Below are 15794 nucleotides of genomic sequence, written 5' to 3' on the forward strand. Positions count from 1 at the left end.
GAACCTTCTCTCTGAGGCCTGGGTAGTGACTACAGAGCAGACACAGACAGTCACAGCACAAAGACAGTCATCTTGGGTGCTGTTGATATTGAGTCCACATTAAGATGCTTTCTTACAGTACAGAAGTTGACACATCTGCGTGACCATGGCCTCTCTAAAGTCCTTGGGAGATTTGCTGTGAGGGTCAAGAATTCACTGCATTATTTCCAAATACCCAGACTGCCTTTTCACTGTCAGGGAATGATTAATGTAGAATAACCATTACCCTTCCCAGTGTTATCCAGAGGTTAAAAATGAAGTAAAATACAAAGCAAGTGGAGTCATCAGCCACTGAATAATATAAAAATTTCTATAAAACTTACTTCTTGGGTCTGTGGTGTCTCAGATAGTTCTGGGTTAAACCACAACAAACAGACATCCCTGAATCGTCATTTTTCTTAATGGTTTCCCATGTATTTTTATTAAATATCTTCTACAAAACTACATATATTGCACAAGTTTTTCCAAATCTTAATACCCTTGTTTCAAAAAACAGAACCTAGCTTCTCTGCTGATAAAGGAAATTGAAAGCTGTGAACCTTCCTAAAAAGGAATTTCTGGGCCAATTTCTACTGTCAAAGATTTGTAGTACATTAACCATTGTCCAGCTATGCAAACATTCTCAAAAATAATGTCAAAAGCAAGATGTTCAGAAGTATTCAGTTTTCTCTAAAGTCAATGGCCAATATTCTAACCCTACAGATCTCAAAGATTCACTTCCCTACAGTTTATTTAATCTTCTTATTTTTGTAGATGAACAGATTATGGGAAAAGACTCTTCACAGAACATACTGTATGTAATTTTGCAAATAAAACCCCCATAAGTATTAAATGGTCCAAACAGGTCAAATTGGGTCCAAAATCTCTTTCACTAGAAACATAGTACTCCCAAGTCTGCATTTCAAACAGTGGAGCCACTTATATCTTTGCAGAGAAATAACTTCATATTACCCATGATGGATGATCAGTCCAGAAGGAATACAGAAGCAGACTTTGTCCTATGAACCATGTGTCATTTGGCTGTCATTTGGTTTACTCCCTACTGCAACACACGCAAAAAAGTAAGAACTTCTATTTTCAATTAAAAATATTAATTACACATAACTTTTGTGATAAGATATTAAATAATTCTAGCCTGTCTTGCAGGATGAATGACTGATTTTCAAACAAAAAATCTTGAGTTTGCCAATGCAATTATACAGTAACCTGAAGAATATAAATAGCCAGTGAAAGATGTTCCATTTTAAGAGAAATGAGCATGCTTAAAATGGCTGAGTTTGCAGGGCATGTATTACTGCAAAATAAGTTTCAGAGATAGATTATCTGCAAAATAGACAAAAGATGGCTAACAGCTTTAACATTTTGCAAAGTTTTCACAAGTAAATAAAATCAACAAAAAATGCAGAGCAGCACACAGAGGGAATGAAGCAGAGAAATATTAAAGCATACCAAATGAAAAGCTGGAATTTTGAAGAAAGGCAGAGAAACCAAAAAAGGGAGGGAAAAAAAACCAGTTGTCTCAATGCTATCTGAGCCAAAAAAAATCAGTGAAGGCAGAAATCAGAATACTGGGTTGGAACAAGAAATTTCAGTAAAGATAAAACATCCAAAGCACTGTATGAAGAAATGCCTAAAAAAAAAAAAAAAAAAAAAAAAAAAAAAAAAAAAAAAAAAAAAAAAAAAAAAAAAAAAAAAAAAAAAAAATCAAAAAAACCAGGACCCCCACTAAAAAAAAAAAAATTAATGAGCTCAGAATGCTGAACAACCCAAAACCAAGCCACGGGACCAAAATCTTCCCCACTATAGAAAATCCACAACCTATAAAGTGTCTTACATCAAAAAAATGCTATAGATTTCATTAAAGAATGCCTTTCTTCCATAGGAATACCCAAACACAGGTTAAGTGTCTTGAACTTGAGTAGAAGCATCACTCATGCAAGTCATACAGCTGTTTAACGTTAAATTTTAACAGAAAAGAAGGCAGAACAAAGACCAAAGTCATAGCAAAATTATTCAACTCCCTTGTGTGAAACTGAAGAATAATTCATACCTCAGTTTCCGTATCTCTTAGATTATTTGCAAGGGCAAAAGGAGAAAAACAAAATGCCAGCTGAAAAAGTTTATTTGTAAGATAACAAAAAAAATACCCACAAGGACAGCTAAGGACACCCCAGAACTTTATGGCACCAACATTCCTACGAAGCAAATTAAACTTTATGACCTTGATTTCTACAGATAGAAAAACAAAATTCCTCTAGCTGATTGGCCTTTTCCTCTGTGGAAGAAATTAATTTCAGTTAATACCAATTCATCTTAAAGGGTCTCATGGTTTAACTTGTTTTTTGGAATATAGAAGATGTCTCTGTGAAAAAAACTGTTTCTCTTTTATTAGAAATCTCCCCAAATGAAATGGAGATGCAGGCAACATGTAATACCTGGGAAGATTCCACCAAAAAAGGACAGGAAGAACTTGAAAGTCATCACTCTCAGTAAAAAGAGGTGAAGCTGAGCAGCCTGAAGACTTGAAGATTTCAAGGAAAAAAGGATGGATGAAAGAAGGCAGTTGTCTCTACCATAAAGACTCTCAGTATAACATCGTGCCTATGAAGATAGTCACCCTACTATGGGGAACAGGTCTTTGTAAGAAATCTCTCAGCCTTTTACTTATCAATTCATTGGCATGAGCAGCCTCATTATGGATTTCCTCTAGGCTGTAATCCCAGAAAAATTCCAGGGAGAAAACAGAAAAAGAAGGGTAACCCCAGAGTTCTAGGAAGCATCTCAGGGAAGCAAAGGGTTTTATTTTAAACAAACCACATTTAGTAAAGCCAGATTTTCAAAAACAGGTGAGATGTGCAGCCCAGTTTTTAAGAGCTGAGAATCCTCTAGTAGGCATTTACATAAGAGTGGACATAGTGGGTGTTCAGCCACTCAGAAATGTGATCAGCATGGGATATTCAACTAACCCTAGAGGCTGGCAAATAGTTGGTATTCTGTTTAATGATACTGGCTGTCCTTTACTGTTCTTGTATCACAATGCCAAAATACGCAGGTTGGGTTAACTACAGGTGTACAAATACAGTGTGGAGCTTGCACCTGAACATGCAGTTTATGCTTGGAAATACTCTGTGAACAGCCAAGCAATAGGAGAATGATGCCAGCTCAGGCAAAAACAACTCTTGTTTTCCTTCAGAGTATTCTGGTTTGTGCACTTGAACAAGGGGAAAAGGGGTATCATGGACCTATCACAGCAGATAAACTTATGGTGACTGCAAATAACAGCAGTGTCAAGGCTATTATCTCTTCTTATACAGGTGGGACATGAAGCAGAGAAAAGATCCTCCACTTTCAGATACCATGGCCAGCACTGCTAGTACATCAGGGCAGTTGCTTCCATTGAACCTGACTGTGGAATTACCACTTTTGGCTAAATGACACACTCTCAGTGGCACCCCTAGGCACAGAACGGGAATAGCCCACATCTGCAATAGTCAGGCTCATATGAACAACCTGTTAGAAATGATCCCTGGGCCTTTTGATTTGCCAAGTTTTGTCCAGGAACAGGTTGGCTAGAACCCTAGTTGGAGTGGGCCAAATCCATGGCAAGGAAGGCTCTAAGACTCTCAACACAAGCAAATCCCCTCAGTAGCTGATGCTCCAGCTGAATTTCATAGCTTAGCTATAACTAGAGTCATTCTAGTCTGCTCTTTGAGTAGTGCAGTTTGGTAAGAGCAGGTGTACATGGACACAAAGTCTCACATGGGCTGTAAAGGCAAGTTCAAGTAATGCAAGTTCACTTGGAGTCAGGTAAAATGGCAATTCTTGTCCACCTTCACCAGTAATAAGAGAAACCTGCTCCAGACACTTCAGTTACCTCCCTGTAGTGTTTCCCTTTTAGCCTTGTCCTTAACGAATCTTCTTAATACTTTTGAGAAAAAATGTATGGTGTTATAGCCAAATCAAAGACTCTCCTGAAGGATATCTGTTTTGATCCTAATCTGTGGCACAAGATCATGCTGAACATATTATTCACATCAATCGAAGACATCACTAAAATTAGAAATAACAGCATGAACAACAAAGTGTTCCCATTTGCTGCTGATACAATATGTGTGTTACACTGTAGCAAAAAGGCAGAGTGTAACAGTGATTAAAAATAAAAAGGATTCAAATTTGTGCAAATGGGCTTTGATGACTGGAAAATCCCAGTTTCATACTGAAAAACGTTCCCTGCACTGAGCTCACAAGCTAATGTCCAGGCTAAATACTGTCTGAGGTGAAGCACCTTTTAGGATGCTCCATCTGCCCAAGACTACAAACAGTGCTCTCAGCTCTCTTCCTAATCCTAATGACTGCAGACTGCCCTGAGCACACATTGGCCCTGGCATGCCTGAGAGATAGAGGGAGATCTCCATTAATGACACAAGGATGTCTCATTTATTATTTGTCATTTAACTTGAAGGGAAAGATTTGGAATCCCACACAGTTTCCATAGCTCTCTATAGATATTCCTCAGGAGAATTAATAGTAGACATGGTACCATCTTTTCCTTCTCAGGGTCTGCGCCTCTATGAAATATGGTTTAGTTTTTTCAAAGTCAGGTAAGAGATTTGTTGGAGACAGAGGATAGATGTATCAGACTTGAAAAGATGATTCATGTGAATGCTTTCAAATGTCAATCCAAGTTGACAAAGAGAGAAATAACTCTCACAAATGCATTTCTTCTGCCTGAACTTCATAAATAAGATTTTAGCCCTGTTGTTCTGTGAATACACACACCACACACAAACATACTTAATACTGTCACTACAGTCACTTCCATTCTATCTCAATATTTATCAGCAGGTAGAAAGAATACAACAGGCTCTCTGCACTCTGCTTGAGGTGGCAGGGCTGCAGTACAGGAGAAACTCTTCTTGAGTCCTTGAGAAAATCTGTGACTCAGTCAACGCTGGAGATTCCAGTTTTTTAATCCCATGCTAAGGAAGGCTTTCAGACCTTTAAACGTGTTCTAAGAGTTGTCAAACATTTGTGCTGGAACAGGCTTGCTCTGGACTACACGACCACCTCCAGCAACTTTAGTTTCCTCACACAGAGGGAGCCCCTCTGACCCCTTTCAATCTAAGCCTAAGCCTTGCAATCCACACTTTTGCTCTTTACTGTACAACCAGAAACGCAAACCTCTTCTGATATTGGAAGTTAAACCTCAGTAATCAGTATGGAGTTGAGGGAAGCAGGAAACCACTTCCAAAACAAACCAATCTTTACTGGTTCTTCTGATATAAAAAGTCAACTCTTGAGTCAGCTGCCCGACATTTCCAAAATCTGAAGCATGTCCTAAGTGTCCATTCAGTTGGGCCATGGTATTCAGAGGTGATTGAGAAACACAGAATGCAAAGAGTATATGAATTTAGAGAAAATCTCTTTTATCATACCCACCTCAGTGAAGGGTCATTAAATTGCAGGAAACAAAAGAAGCCTCAGATTATAATCATTACCATTGAAGCTAGACACCATGAGTCTGCCTGCCTGAGAGGCCAGTTTGCACGTGGCCCCTACACTGTGGCAATGCAAGAGTCTAGCCCTGCATATAACAAAACAAAACAAAACAAAACAAAACAAAAAAGTTTCATTGCTATCCAACAGATAAAGGTTTTGGTATCAATACTGGTAAGACCTACAGAAACATCTTTAATCATAAGTACATTGTTCTATGACATACTGCAGCCATATCCCATACCCACAAAAGCCTAAGGATTGCTTAAAAAAAATGAGATCCAAAAATGACGAGGTGAACAAAGGCCATGGTTTCTTAGCAGGGTACTCCTTGTCCATAACCCTCCCCTGCATGTTGGAGACGATGTTGGTACAACACTGGAATGTAAAAAGGACCTACTTCCTATTTGTGGCATGTATTCCTTATACTAAAAAACTTTCTCTCCTCTGAAAGCCTGGGGGAAGATGAACTCTCATTGATCCCCTCAGTTGCCCGGTATTCAGTGGCTTTTCTCCAGCTACAGCTTTTGCCTTGCTTTTTATCTCCTCTTACAGAGCCTTTCTACTTACAAGAACCCAGTCTCCAAGTTTGGTTGGATTATTGACAAACTACCCACCATACTGGGAGGAACTGGTGAATGAATAAAATCATATTCACTCAGACGTATAAGATCTTATGAGAGAAGAAACAGTACTCAAAATCTGTATCTTAAATTGTCCTTGAACTGGCTTCCATCCTTAATTGGCTTTAGCTTTTATAGACACACACAACAGACAGAATGCACCATGGTAAGGACCTTAGCAGTAAATGACTCCACTCATAACTCAATAGGTCTTTGCTCTGGTTGATCGAGGAAAATAATCAAATTTGGATATTTGCCTGCAGAATCCAGAGGCAAATGCTTTACCATCATGTCTGTCACCAAGGCACAGCTGTCAGGGATTCAGCCTCTAAATAACATCATCTAGAAGAATGAATCTATACGCACATTGTTGGCATAAGCACCCCATTTAACCTTTCCTGTGCAGAATGTAGCATTTTATATAGCAATGATTTTAGTGAACAACTGGGCTATGGGTTAGCATAGATATTCATTTACTCATCTTTTAGACTTTTCCTCATTGGGCTAGAAAGTCACAAATGCCTATGTCATTAATGTTTTTGAATCCTACAAAGCCAAGATACTACAGCATTTTTCTTATTTCTGTCAATATAAAGCATTTCCTTAGAACCGCAAACAGACATGGCACATTACAGTCCTAGAAAAAAAACCTGTTCCCTACTCTGGGAGAGCTAGAAATTGAAGTCATGCATGAAACATTTTGACCAGTATTGGACAACTTCTTGGAGCACTCCAGAAACTCTGTTTATCGGTTCTTTGATTACTTGTTTAAATATCTTCTCAGGCAACAGCAAGACTTAGTTCAAGACTCAGAGACCACATTCATCTCTACAGCAAAGTCTTCCTAGAACTGTGGCTTTCAGTCATCAGAACAAAGTCACACATCCTCTGGTCTTGAAATAATAGTTTCAGGATCATGTGAGTATACGCTATCCAACTACACTGGAGCACCCATCTCAGTCTTATCTATTTTAGATTTCAAGATTCTTCTCCTCGGTTCTACCCTTTTGGTACAAGAAAACTAACTATAAGATGGAAGACAAACAATTGGGCTGTTTCTTTCCTATTTATTTTGAAAATCAAAGTTTTTGCCTTTGACTTAGAGGACAGATTCTTCAGACTATGAAATGGCTGCCAAATTTAATATGAATGGCATTTAGCTGGCAAAGAGCGTATTACTGCCAAATGCCTGACACACTGGGCATATTGTATTTATACCATCTGGGAGAGTAAACAGTGACAGGAAATAACCACAAACAGGTGTTAATGTTAGCCCCTTAAGGGTTATTAATGAAGTATGGCAACTGACAGCATTGAAAGAGCCCACACACAAGTCCTGACAACAGGAGAAAGTGGGATTCCAGGGACTGTAAGAGTGTATTAATTTGTCACATACAAAAAATCTGTTCTTGATTGCATCTCCTCTACATGACCTCCTTTATCCTCTTGCCATATCACATCCTTCAGCTGAGCTTCTGTTGAATACTCCTTCCTCTTTCCCTTTTAGGCACCAAGCTCTATCCTTTCGTCAGCCAGCCAAGAAAAACACAATCCTGAAATACTGATCTTTCTCGGAAGTCTATCATCCTCTGAAGACAACTGCACACTTTCATGCATTCTTCAGAAGACAAATACTGTCTCAATTCCCCTTCAGACATTTTCAGAGACATTTCCACCCTTACTAAAATAGAAGGCCTCTGGCTTCTACAGAGTGTGACCCAAATTGCACATCAGCATTTCCACAGTGCACCTCCAAGGCTAACTCCTCTGTCCCAGAAGAGACCAGAGAAAGGATGTGTGAGAGTGACACCGCCTGCCTTTACAACAGTATCACACAAATCCAGAGTAGAGAAAGTCCGGATTACCACAGAGGAATGCAACAAGTACTGAGAGACAGTCTCACAGGTGAGTTGAGCCTGATACATAACTAGTCAAATTCCTTTGAAAACTTCAAAGCAGCATCTATGGAGTATTACCCTTTATCTTCACAGAAGCTTACCAGATTTCCAAAACAAATGTTAATACTTAGGCAAAGTCATCCAAAAAAAGAATTAACATTTTATCATAAACTATGAAGTAAAACAGACTAATCTCCAGCCAGTTCCCTACTCTCTGTCCCATCCTATGCAAAAAGATGAATTTTCCCAAAAGGGCTCTATTTTCAGACAAACGTCACCTGGCTAATATGAAGTGTTAGTGCTGCCTCAAATGAACCTGAGAGATAGAAAAGACACACAAGGAAGGAGAGGTCATGGGGCCTTTCTCTTTAGAAGGTGGACACTAAACCATGAGTTTCACGTTGCAAAACTTCAGACTCTGTTTAATTCAGGCCATTAGTGTTACAAAGAATACTGGTGGACATGTGAATTTAGCCATTCACTAATAACAAAGCCTAACTGCTGAATAGATTAAATGTTTCCAAAGATACTTTCATTGATTCTGGTTAGTGTTTAGGAATGGGAAAGGAGAATGTTTTAAAGGCCAGAAAATAGTTTCCTTTCTTTACATCTTTGTTAAAAGATTACATGAAACACAGTCATAGATATATTTACCAATTCAAGAGGTGACCATAAAATTAAGAAATGTAACAACTGCTAACAGGGAATTACCGTCACTGTTTAACTCTGCACAGTTGTGTACAATACTCCCCGCCTGCAATCCTGGAGCTTTGCACCAGTATGTGTTAGAGCCCCACAGGATCAGAGACGCAGCCATGCCAATTTCATTTTGAAAGAAAAGAAAGTAAAAACAGTTGGAACGTATTTGGGCTTATTCAGGGGAGTCAATGGAGTTGTGTCTGCAGAGACCATACCCCCAGGAATTGGCCAGTGCCAAATACCTTTTTGTCACTTGAACTGAAACAGATACACACTTTTTAGCACTGGCCATTTTCTAAACCTAGGTATTTACAAAAAATTAGGTCCTTACTTTTCTGTAAAATTGCAGTTCACCTTTCAGTTCTTCGCTAATTATAGCCAGAGAGGAAAGGAAACAAAATGGAATTTAAAGGATACTGGATAAACATTTAAAGGGAGAAATCTGTTTAGATCTCACCATTCCCTTAGTTCTGATACATGCTTTACTTCCACTTCAGACAGGGTGATAATTATATCGTATCACTACTTTGGTTTTCTTCACTTAATCTTACAACCTCTTCTTCATCTCTCAAGCTACATTAAACTAAGGAAAAACAAACACTCTGCAGTATAAAACTTCAGATAGAAGCTAAAAATACTAAGGTTGTTGAAACTTGGCCCCTTTGTGCATATGCTATTCTGCTCTTTTAAAGTACATTTGTGCATTCTGTTTTCCAAACAGTCTCTGCAAAATTCTGGGTAGAGGACAGACAGTTTGGGAATTTAGGAAAGCTATCCAATAAATAAAGCTGCTGTCTGCAGAATCCCTGAGTTATTTTTTTGTAGAATCTGGAAGATTCATAGAAAATAAGGCAAGAGGAAGAATCACAAATCTGGAGTGCTTAACTTTGGAGTGTTACATTTCTTTTAATGTTATTAACTTTGCTCTTTTTCTGGAAAAGTAGAACACCAGACCATATGGATTCTCACTCTGGGCTATAAGAGCACTTGTTTACGCACATGAATTGTTGAACTAGATACGCCAGTGAAGGAAAATATGAAATATCTTTTGCCTGTGAATTTTAAGGTTGTTTTCTGGTCACCAAGTAAGGCTGAGATTGGAAATCCCACATTCAACTCTCAAGTTCTGGCAGAAAGCATTTTCTACCCAGAGAAATGGTCCTTCAAAAAGCTCTTTATGCTGCTTTGAATAATAATGGTGAGAGCTTTCCAGCCCCAGTCTACTACCTGTTCTAGTATCTAATCTGAAAGTGGCCCTCCATATACCCAGTGAGAGCAAGTTCTGAACAATGCTCATCTTGGAAGTAAGCACACTCTGCCATTTTGTGGCCCTGGTACTGATATACAGGGCAGCTGAAAAGAAGGGACAGAGGATGCAGCACGCTCATTATAAGTTGAAATCTCTAGGCTAAATTTAGCTCTGGGCTCTGAAAAAGGTTTGATTGAGTAAGTACAAATCAAGGGTTTTTTGAAAGTGCTGATTTATCTGACAAGGTAAAAAGAACTTGATTCTTGTGAACTTGCAGCTAGTAAATGAGCAATTCGGGTAAAGGCAGCACAATTCTTCTCAGTAGTGCCCTGGCAGCCAGCAGGGCCTACCATATCCTGGGGATCATTGTGTAAAGCATCATCAACCAGTCGAGGGAGGGGATTGTCCCGCTCTGCTCTGCGCTGGGGTGGCCTCACCTTGAATATTATGTGCAGTTTTGGGCACTGCAATATAAGAAAGACATTAAGCCCTTGGAGAGTATCCAAAGGAGGGCAATGAACATGAGGAGAGGCTGAGGTGACTTGGTGTGTTCATCCTGGAGAAGAGAAGACTGAGGAGAGACCTCATTGCAGTTACAATGTCCTTGCCAGGGGAAGAGAAGGGACAGGCACTGATCTCTTCTCTGTAGTGACCAGTGACAGGACCCAAGGGAATGGCTGAAGCTGTGTCAGGGGAAGCTTACACTGGATAGTAGAAAAAGGATCCACACCCAGGGGGTGGTGGGGTAGTGGAACAGGCTCTTCAGGGAAGTGGTCACAGCACCAGGTGTGACAGAGAGAGTTCAAGATGTGTTTGGATGATACCGTCAGGCACATGGTGTGACTTCTGAGGATGGTCCTGTGCAGGGCAAAGCGTTGGACTTGATGATCCTTATGGGTCCCTTCCAACTCAGCATATTCTGTGATTCTGTGAATACCCAACACAGCGGTAAATTTTAAATGAGTAAGAGTAATTTATTTGTGTGGTACAGAATGGTATAAGCAGGATTCATTGGCAATCACCGCAGAAATGCCAGGAGTTTATGGGCATTGGAACTAAAATATTCTCTTATTCTCAGAGAGTTACACTGTTATGGCAGAATTCAAACAAGAGCATGTGGTGGTATATGTAGAGGAATTTGACCCAGTATCAACTATGTTGTTTCTGCACAGTCAGGAAGTAGAAAACAGCAATGACTATCACACAAACTTTGGCGAGCAAGAGTTTACCCTGTGTGCAGAACCTCACACTGAAGAAAGCCTTTCCAGACTGCAGAGTCCCCAGCTGTCATCTAAAACCTCAGGTCACACTACTTCATATACTAAACGACAAAAGACATGACAAGGACAGACAGATCTCTCCAGTCCTGCACTGTGTCGAAGAACTCTAACATTCACTTATAAACAACAATAATATGACATAAGCATGGTGGGAAAACACAAAAACTAATCCAGATACATGGAACTGCAATTAGAAAAGAACAGTTATTTTTCAGAGAGGTTGAGCAAATGGAGAAGTATTTTGTTTAAAATCTGTCCTTAGTTACAATGCCACCTGGACAAAAGTTTAGCTAAATTAAACAGTCTAAAAACATTTCTATATTCTGCTGCAGTACATCCAGAATACACCAACAGCACCACTTTGTGGATTAATAGTGAATGTTCTGTAAACTCACAAGTTGGCTTCCCAAGCCTCAGAGCAACCACAGTAAAGAAAAATTCAAATACATTTTTAAATATATTCTTAAGTTAGACTAAATTACTGTATCAATGGTATAAACCTGGCACCACTAGAATTTAATGAACTACCTCACCTTTACAGTAGTATAATTGAGAATACAAATTGGCTTGCCTAGTTCAGGTATGTGGCATGCCTTCTAGTCATTTCACATAATTTAGTATCAGTGAGAGAGGCTGCATGTGCTGAATTCATAACAGATGCTTTACACTGCACCAAAATGAGAACTTGAGTCTCTGAATCACATCCTAGATTTGTACTTGTAGCTCTCATTAGTGGTAGCTTCAGCAGAATCCATGAAAAGCAGATCAAAATACTATAGAAAATCAGAAAATTTAAATACTTAAACCAATCTTCAGCTGAATTCCTTGAGTCCACAAAAAATGGGCTGAAAGGAGCTTTGCTTCCTGCTCTGGGAAGAAATCAGGGTTGAGGCCAGGAGAAGTAACTGCAACACAAGCAAGTACAAAATTTTCCATGCAGACTGACTGTCCCCCATGTTGGACACTTCAGCTTGACTGTCAGCTGTCTGGACTCAACATTGAGTTGAGCTGCAGATGTCAGCCAGTAATCCCTGATGGAGCTCAGTGGGACATAAGCAGTATTTCCTACTTTCCCACCTCCAGCTACAGCAGCTTCAAGTGGTGAGCCCTCCACCAAGTGGTGGTGTGGCAGATCCCTGCAGGACGGTGTGCTGGCCTACTGCAGTCTTTGTGAATCCCATGGAGCCTTTCACAAAAAATTAAACGGGGTGACTACAGACATTGCAAGGCTGTGCTTTTGCAGATAAATCTTACCACTTGTGCCACGTAAAACTCAAGTTCATAGAATCATAGAATATCCTGAGTTAGAAGGAACTCACAAGGATCATCGAGTCCAACTCCTGGTCCTGTGCAAGATAGCCACAAGAGTCACACCATGTGCTCGAGAGTATTGTCCAAAGTCTTCTTCCTCCATCAGCCTTGGTACTATGACCACTTCCCTGGGGAGTTACCAGCCACCCTCGGCGTGTAGAACCTTTCTCTACTATCCAGTCTAAATCTCCTCTGACGTAGTTTCATGCCATTCCCTTAGGTCCTATTGCTGGTCACCAGAGAGGTTCAAGTACCTTGAGAAACTAGAGCAAAAATAAGGGTTCTTGAGAATCTCAAAATTGCTGTTATCAAGTGCAAGGTATAGTCATATATAATTTGAGGAGCAGTTATCTTCTGGGGTCCCAAAATCATAGACAAAAATGGCAGGAAGGAAAAGCCATTGTACTACTAGATCACATGTGGCATATTAGTTTCTGTGTGTTAAGTCTGAAGGAAATAGGAAAACATACATAACATAACACCCCAAATCATGTTTGAGTCTAGTCTGTTTGAAGGACAGTGGCCACCTTTATTTCAGCTTGTCTCAGCTCCTCCAATACAAAAGCATCCAATATGTAAGCGTCTCTCCTGGTGTTATATATACTGAAAGCTTGGGCATTATATCAGAGACAAAATTACTTTATTTGACTGGGCGTATGCACAGAATGTGAACAACTTTCTTTAAGGTTAGCATTTTTATTGGTCAAGTAGATAATTCTGCTCTGCGGTCTGTTTACTATTTTCCCATGTGTAAATAAAAGGCTCAACTTTCAGGAAAACCTGAAGGCAGCATCTTTTACATTGGAATAGAGTGTAGTTCTTTCTGCTACAAGATGCACTACAGTGCAGAAACAGTGCACGGTCCCCCCGGCTGCCAAGGGAGCAGTTTGAGAGCACACGTCTCTTTTAGAGGCCGAGCCAAACTCGGTCACCGACTCTTAGCCGGTACTTTGTTGAAATTGTTAATTACTATTCTCTCGGCTGCGCCTTCCCCCGAAACAAACGAGCTTCCCCAGCTGGCTGTCCCACACGCTGCTCCGGCTGGAGAAGGGGGTTGCAACCTCCGCAGTGCCCCTACTCTTCGCCACTCGCCCCACTCCGCGCCGCGGGGACCGCCCTTCGCAGCGAGGCAGGTACTTGGCAGCTCCACAGCCCTCCCTCAGCTCCCTCTTCCCGTCAGCGCAATCTGCACCCCTGTGGGGTCCCTGCAAGCCCATGCAAGGACTATTACCGCCCTCCCCTCGGCTCGCCCGCCGCCATTTTAAGGCCCTGGAGGAACCGAGGAAAGCGGCGCTGCCCGCCCTCGCCCTCACAGGGAGAGCGGAAGCGTCACTGGCTGTAGCAGTCGGCTTTTCGTTCCCGAGTTGTGTCATGGTTGATAAAATTAAATAGATTTTTTTCTTGTAGTGGAGCCTGTCCTGAGTTAGTGGCTGGTCTCAAGGCAGCAGTGAGCTCCTCACGGCAGGTTGCCTGAGGAGGGCAGCACGCTGCTGTCATCTTTGCCGCTCCTTTCGGTTGTCGCAGTTTCTTAATAAAACGGGCACCAAGGGGAAGAGCACAGAAGCTTTCTGAATTTCTCCATGTAAATGACTCTCTAGGTTATTTTCTAGATCTCCTTTGAACTCCTGGTTCAAGATCAGAACAAGATCAGCACTGAGCAGTTTCAAGACAGAAAAAAAAATGTACAAATGTAGCAAGAGGCTATTTACCTTTTTGTCCTTCCGTTAAATGGACAACTCAAAACTGAACAGTTTATGTTTCTGCAGGTTTGTTGTAATACAGCAATGTGTAGAGTTATGTCTGGAGAGATCTCTGAAGCACAGTGCGGGAGAGCCCCCCCCCCCCCCCCCCAAGCTCCTGAGGTAAATGGATAGTTTAATGGGACTTCCTCAGGTTCACAAGCAATTTTTCATTAACCTGGCTAATTCTAAATGCAGTGGCTAGCTGTTCTTTGCTACCTAAGGAAGGGGGATAATAAAGTCTGTGAAACTCGTCTCTGTATAAGATTCCCCCCCCTCCCGCCCCCAGGGAATTTTAGAATCTGTACACCATATATGTACGCATGCCTGAGTTGCAAACTTAACAAATTATGACTACTGAACTTAACATTGCTAGTAAAGTTTAGCATCTCTTAGCCATTAGCAAAGCACCTGTTGTGCATAACAAATACCTGGAAATACAAGGCAGACCAGGAAACAGTTTCCTTCCAGCACATGACTTACAGTGCCTGGGCTAGAAATCTCAAACAGGCTATATAAAGATCGGTTTCAGTGAATGGTTCAATCAAGTCATCTTGAAAAGTCAACTGTAATTTCCTACTCATATCCCTCTTCCGTTATCTTGCATTATTGTTCTAGTTCCTCCTTTGCTTTCAGTATCATAACCCCAAGTGTATTCTATGCAACTTTCCACACCACCATTTCTTTACAACTGCTAATTAAAGATCCCTCTGAATAAAGCCTTCTGCTTGAACAGTTGGAGTGCCCTCTGAAAGGCCCCTTTTGTGGGAGACCATCTTGCGGATCACAACAAAGACGAGGCACTGCAGAAAAGAAATTGTTTTACTTTGTAGCCACTTCTCTGTCTCAAATTAATTAGCATTGCTCTGTTTTCAAGTGTATTAACACTCTGGTGAGGTGAATGGAACCTTTCAGGGAGTAAACTACGGCACACTCTCGCACCAGCCTTGAGCAACAAAACAGACTATAAAGAGTGGTCATAAGAGGTGATACCTGATTAAGAGTGAGGTGGAACTCAGGTGACTGGGACTATAATTCACCACACACACACTCCAGCCTCCTGAAGTATTAGCATTTCTACTACATCTCATTAAAAAAGAGGCCCAGACTGAACCTTGCAATAGTAATTTGTAAATTAAATACAGTTAAGGTTATTTTGCCTGAAAAAACCCACATTCTAATCCACGTGTTTTCTTGACTTGATAATCATTTCCTGATGACTGTTTCCTGTCTTGCCTATGCTTAAAATTTACCCTGTGTCCCTGAACACCTGTCTCAGTTTAATTGAGACAAGGGTCTTTTGCTGAGGATGGATTAGGAGAAAAAGACCCAAACCTTCTTCTCTAGCAATTATAGATCCGAAATTAAGAGGCTCCGATTGAAGGAAAACAAATTATGGAAAAGGGAAAAAAGAAAAATAACAGCCCTTTATTAAAAGGTATGTGTGTATTAACGTAACA

The sequence above is a fragment of the Empidonax traillii genome, unplaced genomic scaffold (genome assembly GCF_003031625.1).
Source record: "Empidonax traillii isolate 1590-97213 ecotype Southwest subspecies unplaced genomic scaffold, ASM303162v1 scaffold6:size4315531, whole genome shotgun sequence".
In the NCBI taxonomy this organism is placed as follows: Eukaryota; Metazoa; Chordata; class Aves; order Passeriformes; family Tyrannidae; genus Empidonax; species Empidonax traillii.